This window comes from Hyla sarda, chromosome 5 (assembly GCF_029499605.1).
Source record: "Hyla sarda isolate aHylSar1 chromosome 5, aHylSar1.hap1, whole genome shotgun sequence".
NCBI lineage: Eukaryota > Metazoa > Chordata > Amphibia > Anura > Hylidae > Hyla > Hyla sarda.
Genome location: NC_079193.1, coordinates 83399984 through 83419375, shown reverse-complemented (window position 1 = coordinate 83419375; position 19392 = coordinate 83399984). Strand labels below are relative to the sequence as shown.

Sequence of the window (19392 nt, the reverse complement as noted above, 5' to 3'; positions counted from 1 at the left end):
AGAAATATGAAACTACACTGTAATTTCATATTTCCTTCCCTGGGCTGTGATTGGCTGGTTGTTCTCAGCGGGTGACACATGAGCGGGACCAACCGGCCAATCACGGCACAGCCCGGGAAATATACAATTATAGTGTAGTTTAGTATTCCTGGCAGCCGGACGGCTCCGCCACCTGGCCGCAACTACCACCAGCTTGCTAGCCATTGCAACTACCATTCCCAGCATGTCCCCACTGTTAGGGCATGCGTGGAGTTGTAGTCTTGCAACAGCTAACGGGCGGGTTTAAAGTGCGGGCGGGTTTAAAGTGCGGGCGGGTTTAAAGTGCAGGCGGGTGGCCGGTGAGCAGCTGGTGCCTCCAGCTGTTGCTAAACTACAACTCCCATGACGGGAGTTGTAGTTTAGGAACGGGGTGCCTACAGCTGTTGCTAAACTACAACTCCCATGACGGGAGTTGTAGTTTAGAAGCAGAGAGACTGCAACTATTGCAGTGTTTTTTTTCTTCTCATTTCAGATCCATGTATGCAGAGGACTTCTTCAGAATCTGTGGACTATGTCGATGACCAGTGTTTTTTTTTTTTTTTTTTTTTGTTTAAAATTAATAAAATGGTTAACGAGGGCCTGTAGGGGGAAAGTTTTTGGAATAAAAGTTTAAAAAAAATGTTATTTATTTTTTTACATTTACTTTACAAGCTTAGTAATGAAAGCTGTCTGACAGACTAGGCGGTAACAGGCTGGAGTTATTTAGGCTTGGAAGGGCCAGTAACAATGGTCCTCGCCCACCCTCAGGCTGTTGCTGCTTGGTTGGTATTTGGCTGAGAATAAAAATAGGGGGAACCCTATGCGTTTTTTTTATTATTATTTATGCAAAATATGTGTGGAGGTTCCCCTTATTTTCCTTCTCAGCCAGGGTGGGTGAGGACCATTGTTACTGGCCCTCCCCAGCCTAAATAACACCAGCCTGTTACCGCCTAGGCCCAGGAGCGCCATTTTAGATGCCTGTACCGGCACTTCCTGGCACCCCTGTGGCGGTGGGTACCGGGGTAGTAATTGGGGGTTAGCGCTAGCTGTTTTTGGGGCTAACTCTAAGCCCCAACTTAGTAATGGATTCCATCTATAAGACAGCTTCCACTACTGAGCCTGTAAAATAAATTAAAAAAAACACACAACACTTTTTAAAAGCTTTTATTCCAAAAAGCATTCCCCCACAAGCCCTTATTTACCATTTTATTAATATTAAAAAAAGAAGAAAAAAAACTATTCTGGTCGTCGACGTAGTCTACCGAATCCGAAGAAGTCCTCTGCATATACGGATCTGAAATTATAAGAAAAAAAAAATGGAAGATGGTTTGTACATTTATGGTGCCCTCCCTTAGGGAAACCTCCCATAAACCAGCGTTTCCAAACAGGGAGCCTCCAGCTGTTGCTAAACTACAACCCCCATAATTTCCAGACAGCCTTTGGCTGTCTGGGAAAGATATAAGTTGTAACTTAGCAACAGCTGGAGTCTCGCTGTTTCTAAACTACAACTCCCGTGATGAAAAAATGAGCCCTCACACATTCCCGTATACGGAAAAATTAAAAAGTTATAGGGGTCAGAAGAGGACAATTTTAAATGTTCTAATTTTCATATAAATATATATATATATTTTTTTTAAGTAAAATAAAATCAAACCTATACACTGCCGCAAACGTCAGTCAGCCACTTTTTTTTTTTTGTGCCTTAACAGATGTTATTTTTGCTGGGGCACAATGGGAAACAACGGGTTTCGACAGATGCCATTCACTATTATGGGGTCTGTGGGACACCATTATTTTTTGACGGGAGTAACGGGAGGGAAAAATGTTGCATGATGTATTTTTCCTCCTGCTATTCAATGATAATGTGAAAGAAGCCTAAGTTTGATATTTCAACTGTATGGAGTGGGCCTACAGAATACATAGAATGTGTCATTTTCACCGAAAAAGTGCACTGGGTAGAAATGTCCTAATATTTACAGAATGGCAGGGTTTTTCTTTTCCATTTTTGTTCCACAAATATTTATTTTTTGTTTCGCCATAGATCTTGTGGTGAAATTATTGATGTCATAACAAAGTAAAATTTGTGGTGCAAAAAAGAAAGGCCTTATTTGTAAGGTGGAAAATTTTAAGCGTTATGATTTTAAGAAGGTGAGGAGAAAAAAAAACTAAATTTCAAAAATAAAAAACCCTGTGTCCTAAAGGGGTTAAAAAATATAAATATATATATATATATATATATATATATATATAATTAGGGATCGACCGATATCGTTTTTTTTAGGGCTGATACCGATAATCGGTTGAGGTTAGGGCCGATAGCCGATAACTTATACCTATATTCCGGTATAAGTTATCGGCTATTCATCCCCCCCGCGACACCGCTGCAGATCATTGATTTAAAGCGGGCGCAGTGTCTTTTGCGGTGCCATAGACCGCCGCCGCCACCCGCTTCTCTTCCCCTGCCTGTCCGGGGGTCCTCCTGAGTCCTATCACCGCCACCGCGACCGCCCCCCACCGCCGCCGCACCGCTCCGCGCCCCCTACCGCCCCACCGCGCCACATCGCACCGCCCCGGCCCCATTGCCTCCCCCATCCCCAGTTTTATAATTACCTGTTTCCCGGGGTCCACTCTACATCTTGCTCCGGTGGTGTCCTCCTGAGCGGTCACTGTGCGCACTGACGGTGATGTTGCGTCACGTCACTAGTCATTGTGCACAGCATAACGCAGGACGCAGCAGGAGCCAGAAGTAGCGTGGACCCCGGGAACAGGTAATTATAAAACCGGGGATGGGGGAGGCAATCGGGTCGGTGGGGGGGTGGTTGCGGTGCGGGGCATTATCGGCTTATCGGCAAGGTAATTGCCGATACCGATAATGCCCAAAATCGTGATCATCGGCCGATAATATCGGCCAAACCGATAATCGGTCGATCCCTAATATATATATATATATATATATATATATATATATATACATACATACATACATACATACATACATACATACATACATACACACATTTTTTTTTAAGTGGAGAGGAGGTGGGGTTACAAAGTGGTGTTCTGGAGTAATTTATTAGTTTTTGCTTATGTGTGCTAAAAAAAAAGCCAAATGTATCAACCCCATGTGATAGTATAATAAATGTGTCACACATAAGCAAAAACAAAAGCAAGAAAAAAATGCCTACAGAACTTGCTTATCAAAGCAACGATGATAAATGTCCCCGTATATCTGTATTACGAATTTGCATTTATTTGTATTTATATCAAAATTTGACACATAGGTAGAGGAAAGAAGTAGCTCTCAGGCACTGCAAAGCAATATAGAACCAGCCTGAATATATCAAATAATTTGTCTGCCGGTGTTACACCTGCTGCTAAGGAAGGGGTTAAGGGCGATGCGACTTCGGGACAAATGGGGCATATGTATACTCCAAAATACCGTAATTTATCGGAGTATAACACGCATTTTTTAGGCTAAAATGTTTAGCCTAAAGTCTATCTGCGTGTTATAAACTGATAAGCCGCTGCAGTTCAATGATTTAAAGCGGGCACTTGAAATCAATGAACTGCAGCAGCTTTTGCAGGTCCAGAGACCTGCCGTCGCTGCCCGCTTCTCTGCCCCTGCCTGTTCTGGGGTCCAGAGACCGCCGCCGCCACTGCCCCATTGACTCCCCCATCCCCGGTTTTAAAATTACCTGTTTCCGGGGTCCGCGCTGCTTCTGGCTCAGGCGTCTCCTGCGTCGTTGCTATGCGCTGCGCATTGACGAGTGACATCTTCAACACAACGTCACCGTCAGTGGACCGTCGCACAGTGACAGCTAAGGAAGCCTCCGGAGCCAGAAGCAGCGTGGACCCCGGGAACAGGTAATTATAAAACCGGGGATGGGGGAGGCAATGGGGCAGTGGCGGCAGCGGTCTCTAGATAGCCAGGGGAGAGAAGCGGCGGCAGCAGGACTCTAAATCCCAGGAAAGGCAGGGGGAGAGAAGCGGGCAGCGACGGTTTCTCTCCCCCTGCCTTTCCTGGGGGCTTCTGTGGGGTCAGAAACAGTCTATCAGGGTATACACTTGAACACACGCACTCTCATTTTACCATGGATATTTGGGTAAAAACTTTTTTTACCCAAATATCCTTGGAAAAATGAGGGTGCGTGTTATAGGCCGGTGCGTGGTATACCCCGATAAATAAGGTACTTCAGAAAAAAAGAAACAGGAAATGAATCGCACTCACCACAAATGTAGCCCCGAAGTTGTAGACATTTATTCTTTAAAAAGATGAAGCAGTATTCAAAGGAATAGCAATTCCAAGGAGCGGGGAGTGAGAGCAGGCGCTCTCAAGGTGCAGGGGCACACAGAGGAGTGGCAACTAGTTTCACGTCAGCCGACGCTTCTTCCGGCCAAGTTTTGACACTAGTATTATAACATAACATACCTCTGTAATAATTTAAAGTGCCAGTACATGTAGTCGCAAGCCACATGTGACTCCCAAGCCACTGGCTGGGGACTACTGCTATAAGGGATCCTGTACATGGCCATTTTGTACTGATAGATCCAACCTTATAACATTATAATGAAAATATCATGTCAGTACCAGAGTAGTAAAAAAGAGACCCCTTTGACCTATAATGGGGTCCATCCAGTTTTCTTGCGGTGTCCGTTGTTTTTTAATGGGAAAAATAGCAATGCATGTTGTGCTGTTCTTTCCTTCAAATATGATAAAACTACAGATGGAGGCTCTAAATGAAGCTACTGACAGTAGAGTGAACACTCAGGGCCTCATATAAGTATTTATACCACCACCTACCTACACTGGTATAAGTATGTCCATTAGTCTAGTTTGTCCTTCATTATGTTTGTTCTTGCCCTGGTTCTTTGTTTGCCATAGTTGTCTAGTGTTATATTTCTGATAATAGCCCTATCATTGTGGAATGTGACAAATCCAAGATACCAGCTCTGCCAACTCAACCTTTGTTTCATTAGAGACCTTACACTCTACACTCGTCAGATGGCTTTACATGTCAGTTTTACTTATTACCATCGTCCTATTACTTGTATTTCATAATCATATATGACAAGTCACATGTACCTGCCTATTTTGGCCTTCATATACCACTTTGTGGATTTTATGTTAAACCATTCCCTGGCACAACCAACCAACAACCTATACTGTATATAAGCGTAGACTACGGAGCCGAGCAGTACATACGATGGTAATCCGTTCCAAACGGACCATCATTTGTTGAAACCATCGCATGTTGAGGGATCCGTGCAATGTAAAGTATAGGACAGTGGTCTACAACCTGCGGACCTCCAGATGTTGCAAAACTACAACACCCAGCATGCCCGGACAGCCGTTGGCTGTCCGGGCATGCTGGTTGTTGTAGTTTTGCATTATCTGGAGGTCCGCAGGTTGTAGACCACTGTTAGAGGAAGTTGTACTCACCTGTCCCCGCCGCTCCGGACCGTCACCGCTCATCACCGTTGCTCTGGATGTCGCCCTCCATTGCTGCCGCCGTGTCCACGGGGTGTCCCCGACGCTCCGGCAAGGCCACTGCTTCCCCGTCATCCTCGCTCTCCGTTGCCGCCATCACGTCGCTACGCACGCTGCTCCTATTGGATGATGGGACGGCGTGCACGACGACGTGATGACGTTGATGGAGAGTTACGATGATGCAGAGGATCCCGATGAGGACGCGCCGGAGCCCCGAGGACAGGTAAGTGATCGTCAGCGGACCACACGGGGCACCGTAAACGGCTATCCGGTGGCAGCTGAAGCAGTCTGCGCTGCCGGATAGTGGTTTATGCGATGGCCCCGACATACAAAGGGATCGTATGTTAATGCTGATGAGAGGCCATCGCATGTTGAAATTATCGTATGTCGGGGCCATCGTAGGTCGAGGGGTCACTGTATTAGCTTTCGTGAATTTTATTCTTCAGGTATCTCTATTAAAGGGGTACTCCGCTGTTCAGGGTTTGGAACAAACTGTTGCGAACGCTGGAGCTGGCACCAGGAGCTTTTACGTCATAGCCCTGTCCCCTCATGACGTCACGCCCCGCCCCTTCAATGGAAGTGTATGGGAGGGGGCGTGACGGCTGTCATGCCCCCTCCCATAGACTTGCATTGAGGGGGCAGGCGTGACGTCATGAGGGGGTGGGGCTATGACGTCACAAGCTCCCAGCACCGGATGCAGCTTTCGGAACAGTTTGTTCCAAATGCTGAGCAGCGGAGTACCCCTTTAAGGCTGATGGACACCACACACTATCCAGTTCGGGCAGGTGGTTGGTTATGTGATCACCAAATTTGTGGTGAATTCTAATGAAGCGTATGTTCTCACATACAGTATCTGCTAGGGCTACACAGTTTCCTTCTAAAGATAATAAGTTATGGAACAGAAATAGTCTGTAAATTCATCCTGTCCTGACCACTTATGGACATGTAACCACACTTATAGGGGAGATTTATCAAAACCTGTCTAGAGGAAAAGTTGCCCAAAGCAACCAATCAGATTGCTTCTTTCATTTTTAACATGGCCTCTGCAAAATGAAAGAAAATATTTGATTGGTTGCTATGGGCAACTGGATAACTTTTCCTTTGCACAGGTTTTGAGAAATCTCCCCCATAGTCTCTAGAGTCCAGGGCCGGCCTGGGCATATTAGACTATGCAGTCCATTTCTTTGGGTCTGGGTCCCAGCAGTCAGACCCCCACCTAAATAAAATGGGCTGCATAGTCTAAAATCGCCACGGTTGAAGTGGCTCTCCAGCTGTTGCAAAGCTACAACTCCCATAATGTCTGCAGAGTTTCAGGTATGATTGGAGTTGTAGTTTTATAACAGCGGGATAGCCACAGATTGGGGTACAGTTTCAACCATTATCACTGCAGAAATGATAAGTGAAAAATTTTATATATTTTACCAGCGCTTCCTAATACACTAGATTAGCTGCCAGGTATTTTATATGGGTCCCTGTAGACCATATATAAGGTAAAATAAACATCAATAAATAAATACTGGCGCTTTTACAGATTAAAAATGTCTAATTTGTTAATCAATACAGGACTTCAAAAAAGAAGTGTTCCCTTGATTAGCAGCAATCCAAATAACTTAGCAGCAATCCAAATAATCAAGGGAACACTTCTTCTTTTCTAAGTCCTGTATTTATTAATAAATTATACATTTTTAATCTATATAAGCGCCGGTATTTATTTATTTAGAAATGATAAGTGACTTCAGCAGTGATAGGACAGTCAGGAGAATACACAATGATATCAGTGACCTTAAGGACGTCTTCTCTGTTGTCTTTCCTTTTCTGTTCTTCATCTGGTCCAGACATCAGGACTTCTTCCAGCTACATCTTTTTCTGCAGCGTCTAATGCTCAGACATCACTGGTTCCACATCTTCTGTATAAAGCAGAGGCCTTGTTAAAAAGGAAAGAGATCGAATTGGTTGCTATGGACAACTCGGCAACTTTTCCTTGGGACAGGTTTTGATAAATCTTCCCCAATAATCATTATTACCCTGCCAGACACTGCACCTTCTGAATATAACCCTGCCACACACTTTCTTCTGTTTTGCACAGGGGTCTCAAACTGGTGGCCCTGCAGATGTTGCAAAACGTCAACTCCCAGCATTCCAAACAGCCGTTAGCTGCAGAAAATGGCTGGCTGGGCATGTCCAGTCATGCTGGGAGTTGAAGTTTTGCAACATCTGGAGGGCTACCAGTTTTAGACTACTGGTTTAGCAGAATCTCACCCCAGTACTGTCCTCAGACCCCTAAAGGCTCATCCACTCTGCAGACATTCAGCCACCTGAATGTCCGCTTGCAGCAGGCGCTACAGTCATTGGATCACATAGATGGCAATGCAGTCTGGTTAAATTCAGCACAAAGAATGGACATGTTAATTTTTTGGGCAGATGTCCATTCCACTGCGGAGATTCCGCACTATGCACAGAGCAGCAGAATCCCATAGAAAACAACTGGATTCAGCTGCAAGTGGATTTCCACTGACAGAATGTCCCCAGTGTGAACGAGAACTAAGTCCCCGCAGCTCCCTTCTCCTCCGCACCCCCCCTCAATAATCCTCCTTTACACTTTTCTGCCCCCCAAGACCTCAGTCACGTTCCTTCACATTTTTGTGCCCCCAGCCCCCTTCACCCCCCCCCCCCCCCCTTCGGTCATCCTCCTTTAAACTTTTCTGCCCAGCATTCTTCTCCTCTGCTACTCCCCCTCCCTCCCTTTTCTGCCTTTCCCCCTTCATCTCTCAGCTTGTATAGGAGGCTAGGTGACGCTCCTGGTTGCTCTCCTCCTTGGAGCCAAGGCAGGGACATCCATGACGTCAAGGGCGTGCCTGTGCATGGACGTCTGCTGCTCTTGAAGCAGCAGTATCCCTGCCCCGACTCACTGCACTTAGGGCTGGGGGACCATCATCGGCCTGAATCGAGGCACCTTTTAGAGTAGAGTCCAGGGTTTGTTAGTGAGCGGCCTGTTTTCTCCACTACATCGGCCACTACTTTCAAAACGGCGGCCTATGCTTTCAAAGTAGTGGCCGGTTTAGTGGAGAAAACTGGTATATTGCATCAGGGCAGGCCGACTGCATGGCCCACGGACGGCCTGGTCTGCCCGATGGCCAGTCCTGCCCTAATAGAGTCTGTCTTAATGGGGTATTGCGTGTTTAAACATCTTATCCCGCCGCTGGGGACCCCCAATCTCTGTGCAGCCCCCGGCATTCTGTACCGGGCGCTGCTTCAAAGACGGGGACGGACGTCACGCCCCCCCATAGACATGAATGGATGGGGCATGGCATGAGACTTGCAAGGAGGCGCTACACTTGCCCTATCTGGTTCTAATATAACCCAACCAACCCCCATCTTTAGCTTAAAATGCCAATAATCTTTGAGACTCCCAGTTGGATGACTGAGGGGGCCTTCACATCAGTAGACCTGCTCTCACTACGATCTCACATTGTATACCTGCCATAACATTACATTGTGGCTCTTTTCTGAAATTATATAATTTTATCACCAAAATCTTTATTATATTTTTCACTTCACCGTAGATGTTGTTCTATTACTATAGTACTCAAATAGTATTGGATATTTCAGTAGCTTTGTTATGTAACAGGTTTATTTGAACTTTTCTCAAGTACATAACTACTTTATGACCGTTTTGATGACTATTAGAAAAGTTAATGATTTTCCTGTTATGTTAATAGATAAACGCTGACTTCTAACTGTTAATAAGATCATAGCAGGTGACAAAGCAGCAGGATGACAACGCTTCCCAGGTTATCAGCGCATGGTATCAAGATTGGAGTATCTCATCTGCTGCGCTAGAAGAGACAATTGTGCAGTCGCTGTCATTCATCTGACACATTGCTTTTCCTTTGGGTCTTAAAAATCAATCTTCTATATTATTATTTATGTTCTTAGATTATTACAGACATATATAGTATGTGACCTATGCAGATTCTTAAGCATATCTTATTTTTATTATAATGCTGGAGAGCAAATTCTCTTTACATTAGATAACTGGCAATACAGGTTATAGAGTCCTTATCATGGGTGAACTCTATAGTCTATGAAGTCTTTCTTGTTATCTTGATTTAACCCCTTAAGGACCAAGCCCATTTTTGCCTTATCTTTTATAGTTCAATGCATTTTTAATAAAACAATTGTTCTCGCAAAAAACAAGCCCTCATATGAGTCTGTAGGTGAAAAGATTTAAAAAAATATTATGGATTTTAAAAGGAGAGGAGGAAAAAACGAAAATGCAAAAATGAAAATTGGCCAAGTCCTTAAATGAGTTCTGTAGTAAAATATAACTTATCCACTATCCAAATGATAGGGGATAAGTTATAGATCGCGGGAGTCTGACCACTGGGACCCACCGCGATCTCCTGAACGAGGCCCTGGCAGTCTGCCGGAAGTGGCCGTTCCGACCCCCGCAGGAAGCCACGTCCGACTCTCCCCCTCCATGTATTTCCATGGGATACATGGAAGGGGGCGTGTCAACCGCCGCTCCATGCGGGGGTCAGCACGCCCCCTTCCAGCAGACGGTTGGGGGCCCCGTTCAGGAGATCGCTGGGGGTCCCAGCATTTGGACCCCGATGATCTATAACCTATCCCCTGTTCTTTGGATAGGGGATAAGTTATATTTCACTACAGAATTTATTTAAGGACTGGGACAATTTTCGCTTTTGCATTTTCATTTTTTCCTCCTCTCTCCATAACACTTTTTTTTTTCACCTACAGACCCATATGAGGGCTTGTTTTTTGCAAGAGCAATTGTACTTTGTAATGACATCTTTAATTTTACCATAAAATGTACGGTGCAACCAAGAAAATATTATTTGTGGGCGGAAATTTATACGCAGTGCATTTTATGGTAAAAATGATATATTATCTTTATTCTAGAGATAAGCAAAGTTACAGTGATTTGATTCATCACAAACTTCTCGGCTCGGCAGTTGCTGACTTTAGCCTGCATAAACTAGTTCAGCTTTCAGGTGCTCCGGTGGGCTGGAGACTCTCTCCTAGGACTTTATCCGCATTTTCCAGCTCTCCGGAGTACCTGAATACTGAACTAAAGTCAGCAACTGCCGAGCCGAGAAGTTTGTGACGAATCGAATCACTGTAACTTCGCTTATCTCTACTTTATTCTGTAGGTTAATGCAATTAAAACATTACACAAATGTTATAGTTTTTCTATTATTGGAATATAAAAAATAAAAAAATGCTAACTTTTTAACAAAATTGGTATACATAAAATTGTCATTTTCTGACCCATATAACTTTTTCCATATACATAGATGTATGAGGGATCATTTTTTGCGCCATGATGTGTAGTTTTTATCGGTAGCATTTTGTTTTTATAAATTTTTTTCCCCAATATATGATGTGATTAAAAATCTGTATTTTTGGTGTTTTGGTATTTTTTACGTTTACCATGTGGGATCATAAACATTATATTTTAATAGTTTGGACATTTACATATGTGGCAATACCAAATATGATAATTTTTTTTTCTTTTTTTTTGTTGTAAAATGGGAAATAAGGAGGATTATGTTTTTTTTATTAGGAGAGGGAGTTTTATATAATTTTAACAATTTTTTATTTTTTATTTACACTTTAAGTCCCCATAGGGAACTTTTATATGCAGTCATTAGATTGCATTCACTGAATAATGCCTATGGTGGTAGGCGGCAAGTAAGTGGATCCCCCATTTTGGCTCACGGAACCTCCGTGACCACATTGCGGGGGTTCTGTTAACTCCACGGAGCTGCCAGCAGAACATCTCATTTCACAACAGACTATTGGTGAATCCGTGATGTTGCAGCACCTGCAGTAGTCAATCCCTGTCTGCCCTGCACAACACAAGGCGGTATACTGTAAACACCTCATTGATCACCTCATGCAATTTAGAAAAATTATACAATTCAATTGTTCAATTTTTACAGCAATTCGGTCATTTTCAGTAAAAATGCTGCTAAATCGCACAAGATTCTGTGACCGTTACTCAAATATAACTCCACATGTTAACAAAGCCTAACTGTACCAATAAATATGTATATGACAGGGAGGTGGTGATGTGGACTATAGGGGTTGCTCAGAGTTGGTGACATCACTCAGGGGGAGGGGCTTTAGCTCAGAGAGAAGATCCAACCACACTTTTTGAGATAGTAGAGGATTATACATTGTGTTAAGAGAGTGGGGGGAGTTGGGAAGCTGCTAAAACAATACAACATTAAAAGTAAAAGAACCACACAACTTCCTTTCTGTACAATTTGTAATAACACTATTTTTGTATCTTATTTATCTTGGGATGATAATCTTATTTAAAGGGGTATAACAGTTAAAACGTTTTATTTTATTTTTTTCAGATCAACTGGCTCCAGAAGATTAAACAGATTTGCTTCTATTTAAAAAAAAATAAAAAAATCTTAATCCTTCCAGTACTTATCAGCTGCTGAAGTGGAGTTGTTCTTTTCTGTCTGACCACAGTGCTCTCGGCTGACACCTCTGTCTGCCTCAGGAACTGTCCATAGTAGGAGCAAATCCTCATAGCAAACCTCTCCTGCTCTGGGCAGTTCCTGAGACACAGAGGTGTCAGCAGAGAGCACTGTTGTCAGACAGAAAATAACAACTCAACTTCAGCAGCTAATAAGTACTGGAAGGATTAATATTTTTTAATAGAAATAATTTGCAAATCTGTTTTAATCTTCTGGAGCCAGTTGATATGAAAAAAAAAGATTTTCACTGGAATACTCCTTTTAAATACCCCTTTAACAAATGCTGGATTTCCACAGGTAATAGTCACTTTGGCTGCCATTGCCACAGTCACATGTCTTAAAGGGGTACCCCGCTGCTCAGCGTTTGGAACAAACAGTTCCAAACACTGGAGAAGGCACCGGGAGCTCGTGACGTCATAGCCCCGCCACCTCATGACGTCACACCCCGCCCCTCAACGCAAGTCTATGGGAGGGGGCGTGTCATGGTGGAAAACTTTTTTGCTTTAATGAACTGGTGCCAGAAAGTTAAACATATTTGTAAATTGCTTCTATTAAAAAATCTTTACACTTCCTGTACTTTTTACCAGCTGTATGCTACAGAGAAAATTCTATTCTTTTTGAATTTCTTTTGTCTGACCACAGTGCTCTCTGCTGACACCTCTGTCTGTGTCAGGAACTGTCCAGAGCAGGAGAAAATCCCCAAAGCAAACCTATGCTGTTCTGGATAGTTCCTGACACGGACAGAGGTGTCAGCAGAAAGCACTGTGGACAAGACAAAAAAGAAATTCAAAAAGGACAGAATTTCCTCAGTACCATACAGCTGCTAAAAATGACAGGAAGGGTAAAGATTTTTTAATAGAAGTAATTTACAAATCTGTTTAACTTTCTTGCACCAGTTGACTTAAAAAGACCTAAAAAATTAATAAATAAATAAATAAATAAAAATTCCACTGGAGTACCCCTTTAAGGTTGACAGTAGATCCAGAATGACATAGTATATAATAGGCTAAAAAAAATAAAAATGATACTCACACGACTTTAGTAAAGTTCTGCGCAAGGTCCAAAAATAACCATTATACCTTCATACAGAATCAAAAGTATAAAAGATAATCTCCTCCAGATGACACATTATAGAGGTATACTCTGTAAAGTGCTGCAAAGGAGAGGTGTAATACAATGTACCAAGCAGTAGTGGCTGTGTGCCACCATAAGCCCTAGCGGATAAGATTCAGTTGTCAAATGCGGATCAGATATTGCTTGCTTGCTTGGTTGTCCATGCGGAACAAAATGTATCTATGATCTGCAAAGAAAAAATCCCCCAGCCACCATGGTTACCATCATCAGACCTGTTTTATGTAAAATTATACCATTTTAATGTTCAGTTTTAAAGGGATTGTCTCCTGAAGACAGGAGGCTGTTACTGAGGCTTCTTTTACTCCTAAGAGCCGCATTGGCCACTGCATCAGAAATGTAGCATCACATGGCGACCATTGAAATACAGGTCCTGTGTGAGAGACTCTATCTTCTGACATTTATAGGGCATATGAACAGAAGTTGTAAAAAACCTTTTTAATAGATTAGGGCTTGTTCCCATATACCCGTCGATCCAAAAAAAAACTGATGCCACAACAAATTCCACTGTTGTCAATTGGGTCATTTTCGACATTTAGGCGTGTCCTTTGTAATGCCAGACACAGGATAGAAAAAAGTATCTTACAGCATTTTCCTATGCAACTCTAAACTTTGCATTGCAAAAAACATGAGAAGACCGGATGACAACTGATTTTTGCATCATGTGTGTTCAGTGTTTGAATAAAAAACTGAGACCGATGCAACGGCTATACAATTCCTTACATAACTATTCACCTCCTTGGGATTTTTGCCTATTTTGCTACTGTTACAAACTGGAATTCACATAGACTTATATAGAGTGTGTTACCATTTGATCAACACAACATGCACATTGCTTTGATACTGTACCTTTTATTGTGACACTGTGATGGGAACAAAAACGTTGACATATGTTGGATGCAATATAACCCTCGTTCCCCCCAATCCAAAATAAACAAGTTCAAAAATGTATGTTATGTGTAATAATGTAAAATTACACAGGGAAAAAGTTTTAAACAATAGGGCATGAAGTATTGCCTACCTATTGCTACAATGGATATTTATTGTTGTTTCTAAAATAGCTGCCCTCTTGCAGCCTGTGCGCTGCTGTATTTCACATGTCTATTGACGTTCTACATGTTTCGCACTGTTCTACTTAATCTTTGTGAACTTGTCTGTTCTATAAAATGCTGAAAAAAATTATAAAAAATTAGATTTGAGAAAAAAAAAAAAAGAAAAAGTATTAAACACATGAAGGGAGGTGCAAAAAGGCCTGGAAAGCCAAGACAGCAGCTAAAATTTAATTAATTGTAAAGCAATCCAGTGTCAGTGCAAATTAATATTAGCTGATTCAGTCTCAACTGATGGCTACAAAAAGGTCTCATTATCCTCTGACAAAAGAAACAAGGCAATAATACTGCAATAACCAACAAAAGTCTGTGTAGTGTAAGAAAACTTAATCGCAATACATTATAACCGTACCACCAGATATAAGTCAAACATATGAATATTTTATAAATATAAATACATTTCTTATAAATATAAATGTATTAAAATAATTTAACATACATGTCTCCAAACAGGCAAGAAATTCAGTTCTTACAAGAATACAGAGCAAAGGAAGGCAAGGTATATCAGATAATAATCCGAATAAAGATATGTCTCCATTCTTTTACAGTGGTCCCTCAAATTACAATATTAATTGGTTTCAGGTTGACCATTGCATGCTGAAACCATAACTCTATGGAAACCTGCTAATTGGTTAAGCCCCAAAATGTCATCCAAAAATAGGAAAAAGTGAGGATTAAATGGGCACTATTTAAACTGGGTAAAAAAAACTTTTGATATGTTGTAAAGCATGTATAACCAATAGGTTTTGCAATTGCTCTCATTAGAAAATTTTCAGTATTTCATAGTGAAAAAGCCAGTCAAACAACTGTCCCCGCTGCCTGCTTGGACACATACTAGTCCTGCTGTGTCCATGCGTCATCACCTATGTCATGGACACACTTCCTTGATTGACAGCTGTTAGTGCAGGGCTCACAGCTAGAGGAAAAATCCTCCCACTGTCAGCTTGTGTCCCGCTACTGTCAGTGAGGACAAGCTGGGAATTGTAGTTTTGCTAATGCTAGGGGAGATGTGAGCAGACAGCATACTGAGGGAGGGGGCGGAGACCTGCACAGTGAGGCCACGCCCCTCCCTTTTGAGAGGAATTCAGACTAGTGAGCTAAATTAAAAGTGTAATAAAATAAATAATGGTGCGAGACACATAAAAATTATATGTGCATGGTCAGAATTAGGTACTGAGTGATGTATAAACAAATTTTTTTTTTTTTTGATCTGACGGGTACACTTTAAAGAAAAATAAGTAGTTAACTAATATAGATAAAGCTAATCCTTACATATAAGTAGTAATAATAGTAAGAAAGAGCTGTTGCAAACTGGAAAAGTCTATGTAGAGGACAGGAACTTCTTCAGGGTCCTGTACAGTACACGCAATGTCCTAAAAAAGTAAAATGGAGCCGACCTGGTGTCCAAAGGAGCAGGTATCCCTGGCACCGGTAAAGAGTAGTACAGAACATGTAGTACCACCCTGTACTGTAGGGGGGTGCTACCAGACAGCCAGTCACTGAACACACTTCAGTAATACAGGTGTTTTACCAGTGAAATGCTTATTCTTATTGGTCAGTTCTTCCAGTCATTGACGTGTTTCGCCGATCTGGACTGTCCGTAACATTGTATGTTGAGTCTGGTAGCTTGTATAAACCCCAACATGTGTTTCCCCTTAATGCAGAGCTGAGGAACCTTATATCTGGAGGTAGTGTTATAATTTGGTGCAAAAAAAAGTCTCAATGCCAAGGTGTCACACAAGACACCTCTCATGATGGGTAATAGAAAAGAGCTGTCTCAAGACCTTCACAACCTAATTGTTGCAGAACATAACAATGACATTGGTTATATGCGCATTGCTAAGCTCCTGAATGTCCCAGTGAGCATTGTTGGGGCCATAATAGGAAAGTGGAAAGACTATTATTTCACAGTAAATTTCCGTCTGCCTGGTGCTGCTCGCAAGATTTCTGACAGAGCAGTAAAAAGAATAATCAGAAGAGTTGTGCATGGAGCGGACTACGCTCCTTGCTGGATGGCTGGCAATGCGGGAAGGAGGATCGTGATGTCACAATCATGCCCCACCCGTGATGTCACGATCATGCCCCGTTCGTGATGTCATGGCCATGCCCCCTCAACGCAAGTCTATGGGAGGGGGCATGACGTCACGAGACTCCAGCGCTTCACCCGAAGCTCTAAACGAATGGCAGGTGCAGCAGGGAGATCGTGGAGGTCCCCAGCAGCAGGACCCCCCCCCCCCCCCCGCGATCAGATGTCTAGGGGTGGAGTACCCCTTTAAAGTTTGCTGTACACCATTTGGAAAAGCCTGTGAAAATGGGAGAATATAGTGTTTTCAGATAAGAACAAAATTGTAATGTTTGGATGCCATAATACACACCAAGTTTGGAGGAAAAATGGCACTGCGCATCACTCTCAAGTACCATACCAGTAGTGAAGTTTGGAGGTGGAAACATCATGGTGTGGGACTGCATTTCAGCAAATGGTACTGCCAAACTTCACAACATTGAAGGATGAATGGGCAAGTTTACTGGGACATTCTTGACAAAAGATCTGCTGCGATCTACCAGGATGATAAAGATGAAACGAAGGTGGACATTTCAGCAAGACAATGGCCCAGATTTATAAAAGAATGTCTACGGTAGAGCTATTTTCCCACGTTTCAGTGGTGGGTTTGTCTAGCAGGCATCTTATTTATCAAGAAGGTGCAGCAGTCTGATGAATTTTGCGCAACTCTGCTGTGGTGGGAAAGGCTCTACCACATTCACTTTTTCCGGACGCTTGGGAGGGAGGGAAGTAGACACTTTCCCGAGTCCTGAATTTGGCAGGTTAGGTGTTTTTACTTAATTTCACAGAGCTGCCGGAACATTTTTACTTGCATTTTAGACGCTAAAATCAAATTTGATTGCGGTGTCTAAGGGGTTAAAGCCGGGCATCACCGTGATCGGTTATGTCTGGCATTAGAGATGGGTCCTGGTGGCAGATAGCGGCCAGGACCACCCAGCTATGACCTGCGCTTAGCTCCTGAGCACGTCATAAAAGGGGAGTGGGACGCTGTTGTCCACAAGAGGTTAAACTTTGAGTTGCGGAAGGTAGAAGGGATTCTCATGCCTACTGGTAGGTGGTGTAGCCTTGCGCACAAAATATCGACTTTTCACAAAAGTCGCAAATGATAAATATGTGACCACTGCATGGTCAAAAAGAAAAAGTTCTACGGGTAGGTAAAAATAGTAAAACTGTCTAAATCAAAAGGCGCATAAAAGAACTGCGCCAAAACATAGACAAAAAAATGCTCAAAAAGCAATGATAAATCTCCCCCAATGACCCTAAAGCTTTTCCTTGGTCGGCGTCTGAAAACTCAGACCCCTACCTTTCAAAATCTTTGACAGGTCTCTAGGACATGTCAAACGTTTTTTAAAGCGACAGGTACACTTTAAGCTAACATTGTGACATGAACATGTGTGACTTGTTTTTTGAAATATGAACGTAAATGAAAATTTTGCTGTTGTTCGTGAACATAACCATTCCAAAATGCTTTTAAGGGTTGACGAAATGCCTCATTATGCCAGTCACTGAGCAATAAATGTACAATTGTGTCCTTGTTTGTGCCCATGTTATCTACAGTACAGGGAGCCTGGCAGCTCCAGCTTAGTTAATGATTTCTAATTGAAATCTTTCAGTACAGTTTATCATGGTGCCTCTATAGTTAGTGTAAGGATAAAGAGCTGAGGATTTGTTATGATAAATGGCGTATCACATGAACATTCAGAGTGCTTGCCGCTTACCTACTGCATGTGTGTGTGGGAGACCGCGCGACCCTGACGTTGCTTCTCCTGCATTTAATGAGAGGGAGGGCGAAGCAATTTACAGGGAATTGTGAGGAAGAATGAATGTAGTGGGAGGAAAGGACTTCACCTTTCATTTACTTACAGTCTAAGTATTGCACGTCACCCATTAATAGAGGCAGAAATGCTGGCACGCTGATCGACATCTGTGCTGGAGACCCAGCTGACAAAACTGGCTTCTTAATGAAGAAGTTTGTCTCTATGAGGATTTGTCATAATCACGCCTTTAGTGCAGTGGTCTCCAAACTGTGGCCCTTCAGATATGGGTACGGGTATGCTGGGAGCTGTAGTTTTACTACATCTGGAAGGCCACAGTTTGGAGACAACTGCTTAAAGTGGTACTCTGCTGCTCAACGTTTGGAACAAACGGTTCCGAACACTGGAGCCGGCGTCGTGAGCTTGTGACGTCATTGCCTAACCCCCTTATGATGTCTCGCCCCACCCCCTCAATGCGAGTCTAAGGAGGGGGCGTGACAGCCGTCACGCCCCCTCCCATAGACTTGCATTGAGGGAGTGGGGCTATGACGTCACGAGCTCCCGGTGCCGGATCCAGCGTTCAGAAAAAATTGTTCCAAACGCTGAGCAGCGAAGTACCCCTTTAAGTGTGGAAGGGTCCAGTGCTTTGTATGCAACACCATTGTTGCCGTGATCTTCTACAACAGGACATTTTGTAGGCTTTATAGTTACCCTAGATATGAAGAGATCTCTCTGATCATAGCAGGTGTGCAGATATTTAAATTTTATAGCTGTAGGAGGTGTCCTTATAGCGGTCACACCCGAGCATTGATACCTGAGGGGCCTTACAGCTACTTTTCCACATGAGAAAGAGTTAAAGTTCGAACGTTGAGTATTTATTATAATAAAAAATATATACTATACTGAATACTAAAGCCATTATTTTTAGATTGGCCAAATGGGAATTATTTTTTATTTATTTTTTAATAGTATAGCTAGAATGATAATGGTTATGGATTGGAATACTTAAAAAAAAAAATGGCTAATAATTGTAACAGATAGTGGAAATACATTTTGTTCGTACATTTTCTTCATAATGAACAAGCTTTAAGCTATAGAACGGTTGTTTTACGGCTGTGAAAATTGACCAAAATGACTGTGTGAACATAACCCTTCAATTACCGCTATTTTACATGACATAAAAACACTGCTGCTAGGGAAAAAAAATAACAAAGCATAGAGTATAGCAAGTGAAGCGGTTCAGCATGTATGCCAGGGATGCTCCCGACACGGCATGCCAAAGTTTGGCATAGGTCCTTATTAACTGAATGGGGGC

General features: G+C 42.7%; 1 protein-coding gene across 3 annotated transcripts in view; it reads left to right on the top strand.

Annotated features, from left to right (window-relative positions):
* Positions 1 to 19392, top strand: part of OSBPL3 (oxysterol binding protein like 3) — a 240803-nt gene that overhangs the window by 74841 nt on the left and 146570 nt on the right. The window contains exon 1 of one of the 3 annotated variants that reach the window (XM_056519829.1): positions 14714 to 14760. The exons of the other annotated variants lie outside the window; for them this stretch is intronic. The gene's annotated coding sequence lies outside the window, so the exon portion shown is untranslated. Of the gene's footprint in view, positions 1 to 14713; positions 14761 to 19392 lie in introns of those variants that run through there. 3 annotated transcript variants of the gene reach the window in all.